Raw genomic sequence first — 8,205 nt, 5'->3', positions numbered from 1 at the left:
ATATATATATATATATATATATATATATATATATATATATATATATATATATATATATATATAACAACATACTAATTATAATAATACTAATATTATTGATAATAAAAATATTAGTAATGTTAATGGTACTAATAATATTATCAGTTATAATAATATTAATTTCATTGATAATAGTAATATTAACAATAATAATATAGCGACTTATACTTATCAAATTTATATGTTTATACAAATATTAATCTTAATATTAATAGTAATATTAATGAAAGTAATGATAGTAATATAACTTTAATATTCTAACTTGTACTTAAATTTTATTATTAGTATTATATAGTAATATATTAAATATTTAATGTCTATACATTTAATATATTTTACACTATAATATATTTCTTATATTGAGTAGTAACTTCTTATATCTATCTATATATATATATATATATATATATATATATATATATATATATATATATATATATATATATATATATATATATATATATATATATATATATATATATATATATATATATATATATATATATATATATATATATATATATATATATATATATATATATATATACATGTATCACAAATGTACAAATAATAAGTATTATTAGGTATCACATGTATGCCTATAACTTCATAATAATATCATGTATATATTTATATATAAATACTTAATTGTTTATTATTTTTATATGTTTAATTCCTATTGATTTATTTTATTAACTCAAAGTATCATATATACACTTTTATTTATATATATATATATATATATATATATATATATATATATATATATATATATTTTATTTACACACAACTGTTCGTGAATCGTCAGACAGGGTCAAAGGGTAATTGATTACATGGATATAGATTTCAACACTTTCAAGACTCAACAGTACAGATTTTTCTTATCGTGTCGGAAACATATAAAGATTAAAGTTTAAATTTGGTCGAAAATTCCCGGGTCGTCACAGTACCTACACGTTAAAGAAATTTCGTCTCGAAATTTGAGTGAGGTGGTCATGGCTAACAATAAAATTGTTTTCATGACGAATATGAGTTGATGAATAGAGTTTTATCATCATTGAGTAATATAAATAAAACAATTCGATTATTCAAAAAGTATAAGTGAAGCTATCGCAAGAGAATGAAATGAGTAAATTTAGATTCGTTTTAACCGATGACGTAGTTATGATTGATTTCCGGAATTCAAGGGATTTAAAGAAAATCTTCGTAATAGGGCTTGGTTCTTTGAAGATTAAGGAAATCAGGATTTTCTTTAATTAAATGCAATAATCTGTTTCGATTGATCTGTCAAAAATTTTACTATAAATCCACCTCCTTCATTTCCTTACAACTCATACCTTCTATTCTTTCTCCCTCAACTCATATTTTAAAATAATTTGTCAATATGCTTCATCCCATTCTGATCCTTGACATACTCTTAACTTTCATATCTGTCATTCTTCTCTTCCATCTACCGCTGGAAGAATCTATTTACTTCTACTATACTCTTGGGTTTATAGTGTTTCTAGTTCTCCCGTGTCTTTATATTGCTATATGCATCGACATATACGGGTTAAAATTTCTGGGTGGTTGTTGGGTTTTATATCTTCTCTTATATTTCGATGTCCCTGCTTCTGTCTTTTATAATCACTGTCATCCACAGTTAATGTCCTCTCCTATTTGCTGCGATTTATGTAGTGACCCGAACTTTTCCATGTTTATATATATTAATTGAGATTGATATTTACATGATTAAATGTTTCCAACATGTTAAGCAATCAAAATTTTTAAGACTTGATTAATTGAAATATGTTTCATATAGACAATTGACCACCCAAGTTGACCGGCGATTCATGAACGTTAAAACTTGTAAAAAAGACATGACGATATATATATGGATATACATATGGTTAACATGAGATTATGATAAGTAAGTATCTCCATAAGTATATTAACAATGAGTTATATACATATAAACAAGACTACTAACTTAAGGATTTCGAAACGAGACATATATGTAACGATTATCGTTGTAACGACATTTAAATGTATATATATCATATTAAGATATATTAATATATCATAATATTATGATAATATAATAATTTAACATCTCATTAGATATAATAAACAATGGGTTAACAACATTAATTGAGATCGTTAACTTAAAGGTTTCAAAACAACACTTACATGTAACGACTAACGATGACTTAACGACTCAGTTAAAATGTATATACATGTAGTGTATTTAGATGTATTAAAATACTTTTGGAAGACTTCAAGACATATATCAAAACACTCATACTTAACAAAAATGGTTACAGTTACTTTTCCATTCTTTTCTTTCATCAAGAATTCTAGTCGTATTCTTACCCGTATTATACACAGCTTCAAAACGTACTTACTATGAGTATATACCAATAGGAACTAGCATGGGATTCCACTCTTGATTATGTCATGTATGACTAATCAATTTTAACTTCTACCATGAGCTAGTCTACTAACTAGAACTCCTTTTAACCCCACTCACCACTCACCAATTACCACTCATCATTCACTCCATTTCACTTCCAATTCTCTTTCTAATTCTCTCTCATAACACACACACTATTATGAACGTATTTTTACAGTATTTAATCATCATCTTCATCAAAAATCACTTCAAGAATCAAGCTATAATCATCATAGGAAGAACACTTCAAGAACACTTCAAAAATCCCTTCAAGTTTACTAATTTACTTCCAAGCTTTCTAATCCATTCCAAGTAATCATCTAAGATCAAGAAACCTTTGTTATATACAGTAGGTTATCTTTCTTATTCAAGGTAATATTCATATTCAAACTTTGATTCAATTTCTATAAATATATCTTAATTCGAGTAAAAATCTTACTTGAACTTGTTTTTGTGTCATGATCCTACTTCAAGAACTTTCAAGCCATCCAAGATCCTTTGAAGCTAGATCATTTCTTGTCACTTCCAGTAGGTTTACCTACTAAACTTGAGGTAGTAATGATGTTCATAACATCATTCGATTCATATATATAAAACTATCTTATTCGAAGGTTTAAACTCGTAATCACTAGAACATAGTTTAGTTAATTCTAAACTTGTTCGCAAACAAAAGTTAATCCTTCTAACTTGACTTTTAAAATTAACTACACACATGTTCTATATCTATATGATATGCTAACTTAATGATTTAAAACCTGGAAACACGAAAAATACCGTAAAACCGGATTTACGCCGTCGTAGTAACACCGCGGGCTGTTTTGGGTTAGTTAATTAAAAACTATGATAAACTTTGATTTAAAAGTTGTTATTCTGAGAAAATGATTTTTATTATGAACATGAAACTATATCCAAAAATTATGGTTAAACTCAAAGTGGAAGTATGTTTTCTAAAATGGTCATCTAGACGTCGTTCTTTCGACTGAAATGACTACCTTTACAAAAATGACTTGTAACTTATTTTTCCGACTATAAACCTATACTTTTCTGTTTAGATTCATAAAATAGAGTTCAATATGAAACCATAGCAATTTGATTCACTCAAAACGGATTTAAAATGAAGAAGTTATAGGTAAAACAAGATTGGATAATTTTCTTATTTTAGCTACGTGAAAATTGGTAACAAATCTATTCCAACCATAACTTAATCAACTTGTATTGTATATTATTTAATCTTGAGATACCATAGACACGCATACAATGTTTCAACCTATCATGTCGACACATCTATATATATTTCGGAACCACCATAGACACTCTATATGTGAATGTTGGAGTTAGCTATACAGGGTTGAGGTTGATTCCAAAATATATATAGTTTGAGTTATGATCAATACTGAGATACGTATACACTGGGTCGTGGATTGATTCAAGATAATATTTATCGATTTATTTCTGAACATCTAACTGTGGACAACTAGTTGTAGGTTACTAACGAGGACAGCTGACTTAATAAACTTAAAACATCAAAATATATTAAAAGTGTTGTAAATATATTTTAAACATACTTTGATATATATGTATATATTGTTATAGGTTCGTGAATCAACCAGTGGCCAAGTCTTACTTTCCGACGAAGTAAAAATATGTGAAAGTGAGTTATAGTCCCACTTTTAAAATCTAATATTTTTGGGATGAGAATAAATGCAGGTTTTATAAATGATTTACAAAATAGACACAAGTACGTGAAACTACATTCTATGATTGAATTATCGAAATCGAATATGCCCCTTTTTATTAAGTCTGGTAATCTAAGAATTAGGGAACAGACACCCTAATTATCGCGAATCCTAAAGATAGATCTATTGGGCCTAACAAACCCCATCCAAAGTACCGGATGCTTTAGTACTTCGAAATTTATATCATATCCGAAGGGTGTCCCGGAATGATGGGGATATTCTTATATATGCATCTTGTTAATGTCGGTTACCAGGTGTTCACCATATGAATGATTTTTATCTCTATGTATGGGATGTGTATTGAAATATGAAATCTTGTGGTCTATTATTATGATTTGATATATATAGGTTAAACCTATAACTCACCAACATTTTTGTTGACGTTTTAAGCATGTTTATTCTCAGGTGATTATTAAGAGCTTCCGCTGTCGCATACTTAAATAAGGACGAGATTTGGAGTCCATGCTTGTATGATATTGTGTAAAAACTGCATTCAAGAAACTTATTTTGTTGCAACATATTTGTATTGTAAACCATTATGTAATGGTCGTGTGTAAACAGGATATTTTAGATTATCATTATTTGATAATCTACGTAAAGCTTTTTAAACCTTTATTTATGAAATAAAGGTTATGGTTTGTTTTAAAAATGAATGCAGTCTTTGAAAAACGTCTCGTATAGAGGTCAAAACCTCGCAACGAAATCAATTAATATGGAACGTTTTTAATCAATAAGAACGGGACATTTCAGTTGGTATCAGAGCGTTGGTCTTAGAGAACCAGAATTTTGCATTAGTGTATCTTATCGAGTTTGTTAGGATGCATTAGTGAGTCTGGACTTCGACCGTGTTTACTTGAAAAATGATTGCTTAACAAATTTTGTTGGAAACTATATATTTTTAACATGTGAATATTATGTGATATATTAATCTCTTAACGCGTTTGATATTATGTGATAGATGTCTACCTCTAGAACAAGTCCCATTGACTCACCTAATAATAATGAAGAGTCAAATGTAAATTGGAATGATTCGTGGACTGGTTCACAAGTTCCCGAAGAGGAACCGGAAGAAGAATCGAAACCGGATGAAGAAATAGAACCGGTGGGGGAAATAATAAAACGGTTAAGTAAAAGAGAATCCTCAACCAACCGACCAAGGTTAATTATGGTCAATGGTGTTTCCGCCAAGGAAGTAAAATATTGGGAGGATTACCAATTCTCCGATGAATCGGATTCCGACGAGAATTCTGATGATGTTATAGAAATTACCCCAACTGAATTTAAAAAGGCAAAAGAAAATAATAAGGGAAAGGGCATAAAAATAGAGAAATCTAATTCCAACCCCGATGAACTTTATATGTATCGTCAACCCCCGAAGTCCTTAAGTTGTAACAATGACCCGGGAACCTCTAAACCACCAGGTTTTTCTAAACCAATGTGGACAACGACGGCTCGTATTAGGGGAACATCATATATCCCTAGAAACTTGGCAAAACGAACCAAAACTGAACAAGAAGAAACGAGCGAGTCGGAATAAGATAGTTGTATTCGTGTGGTGTAATATATGTAATATAGTGTGCTTATGCTTTATGATATATGTAAAAATTGCTTGTATTAATAAGTATTTTTTTTATGAATCTAACTCTTGTCTATTTTACAGTATAAAAACACAACATGGATAGACAACCCAATATTTTAAGAGACCTACCCGGAGACATGATTGATGAAATCTTGTCTAGAGTCGGTCAGAATTCCTCGGCACAACTATTTAAGGCGAGATCAGTTTGTAAGACATTCGAAGAACGTTCCAAGAATGCCTTGGTTTATAAAAGGCTTTCGTTCGAAAGATGGGGGATATCACATTGGGAAATCCATAAGTTACGATGTGTTTACTTTGACGCATATATTGCGGGGAACCCAAATGCTATTTTACGCAACGAGTTAAGAAATTATTTTGACTCAGTATATCCGAATATAGGACTTCGTGATTTAGAAAAAGCGGCTAACATGCAACATAAAGAAGCATGTTATGCTTACGGGTTAGTAATGTTCGCTTCTCACCAAAGTGAGAACAAGAACATCGGGCTACAACTATTAAACAAAACATTCCCACAAGTGACGGAGTCGGTAATTGGGGTAAGAAATGAGGTTTTTAGGTTATTACGAGACTGTTGGTCATTACGTAACCCTCGTCCCTTTGACGACGTTACAACGCGCTGTCTTATCAACGGCCATAACGGTTATGTTCCACAAGACCAAGGATGGGAAGTAGTCCTAGTAAAACCAGAATGCATGACTTGTTTCTGGACGTATGAATTACGTGTCTTTATTGCCTTTGCTGAACGACTTGTGTACTAGCTAGAATTATCTTCACAACTATCTTGTATCAAAGTTATCGTGTGCTATATTTCATGCTTTATGTAAAATAAGCGGTATTGTAAGTTTGTAAAATATTGTATAAAAGTTTGAACGCGAAATATTATTACAATCAGTTTTTCATATAGAATTGTAGTAGTCGAATTGTATATTAGCTACTAAGTATGAACTTAACGGGTAGGTACTACCCGAATTTAAACTTATAAAACGCTAATATGAAGAAAAAGCTTTTATAAATGAGTTCATATTATGCTACGAAATACTATTAACTACTCTTAGTATTCTGTATGATTAACTTGTTCCATTTGACTATTTTGAAGGAAATGGCACCGACTACTCGACACACCGTGAATATGAATGAAGAGGAATTCTGTACTTTTCTAGCTTCAAACATAGCCGCAGTACAGGCTACGCTACATACCAACAATAACCTTGGATCTGGCAGTACATGAAATCGTGTAGGATGCACCTACAAAGAATTCACTGCCTGCAAACCTTTGGAATTTGATGGAACCGAAGGACCGATCGGATTGAAACGGTGGACCGAGAAGGTCGAATCGGTGTTTACCATAAGTAAGTGTACTGAAGAGGACAAAGTGAAGTACGCTACGCATACCTTCACAGGTTCTGCGTTAACATGGAGGAATACCTATCTAGAGCAAGTGGGACAAGATGATGCGTACGCACTACCGTGGTCAGCATTCAAGCACTTGATGAACGAGAAGTACCGTCCCAGAACCGAGGTCAATAAGCTCAAGACAGAACTTAGAGGGTTACGAACCCAAGGATTTGATATTACCACGTACGAAAGACGATTCACAGAATTGTGCCTATTGTGTCCAGGAGCATTCGAAGATGAGGAAGAGAAGATCGACGCGTTTGTGAAAGGATTACCGGAATGAATCCAAGAAGATATAAGTTCACACGAGCCCGCCTCCATACAACAGGCATGTAGAATGGCTCACAAACTAGTGAACCAGATTGAAGAAAGAATTAAAGAACAGACTGCTGAAGAGGCCAATGTGAAGCAAGTCAAAAGAAAGTGGGAGGAAAACGGTGATAAGAATCACCAATACAACAACAACAGCAATTACAACAATAATCGCAATAATTATCCCAACAATCGCAACATCAATCGCAACTACAACAAACGGCCCAACAACAACAACAACAACAGCAACTACAACAATCATCCCAACAATAATAATAACCGCAACAACAACAACAATCAGAAGCAGCTATGCCAAAGGTGTGAAAAGTATCACTCGGGGTTCTGCACCAAATTTTGCAACAAGTGTAAAAGAAATGGTCATGGCGCGGCGAAGTGTGAGGTCTACGGACCAGGGGTTAATAGAACGAAAGGAACAAATGGTGTCGGAACGAGTAATGGCGGAACAAGTAGTGTCGGAGCAAGTTATGCCAATGTAGTTTGTTATAAATGTGGAAAACCGGGCCACATTATTAGAAATTGCCCGAACCAGGAGAACACGAATGGACAAGGCCGCGGAAGAGTTTTCAATATTAATGCGGCAGAGGCACAGAAAGACCCGGAACTTGTTACGGGTACGTTTCTTATTGACAATAAATCTGCTTACGTTTTATTTGATTCGGGTGCGGATAGAA

This window comes from Rutidosis leptorrhynchoides, chromosome 5, assembly GCF_046630445.1.
Source record: "Rutidosis leptorrhynchoides isolate AG116_Rl617_1_P2 chromosome 5, CSIRO_AGI_Rlap_v1, whole genome shotgun sequence".
NCBI lineage: Eukaryota > Viridiplantae > Streptophyta > Magnoliopsida > Asterales > Asteraceae > Rutidosis > Rutidosis leptorrhynchoides.
The sequence above is the reverse complement of the archived record's forward strand: the minus strand, read 5'-3'. Positions refer to the sequence as shown.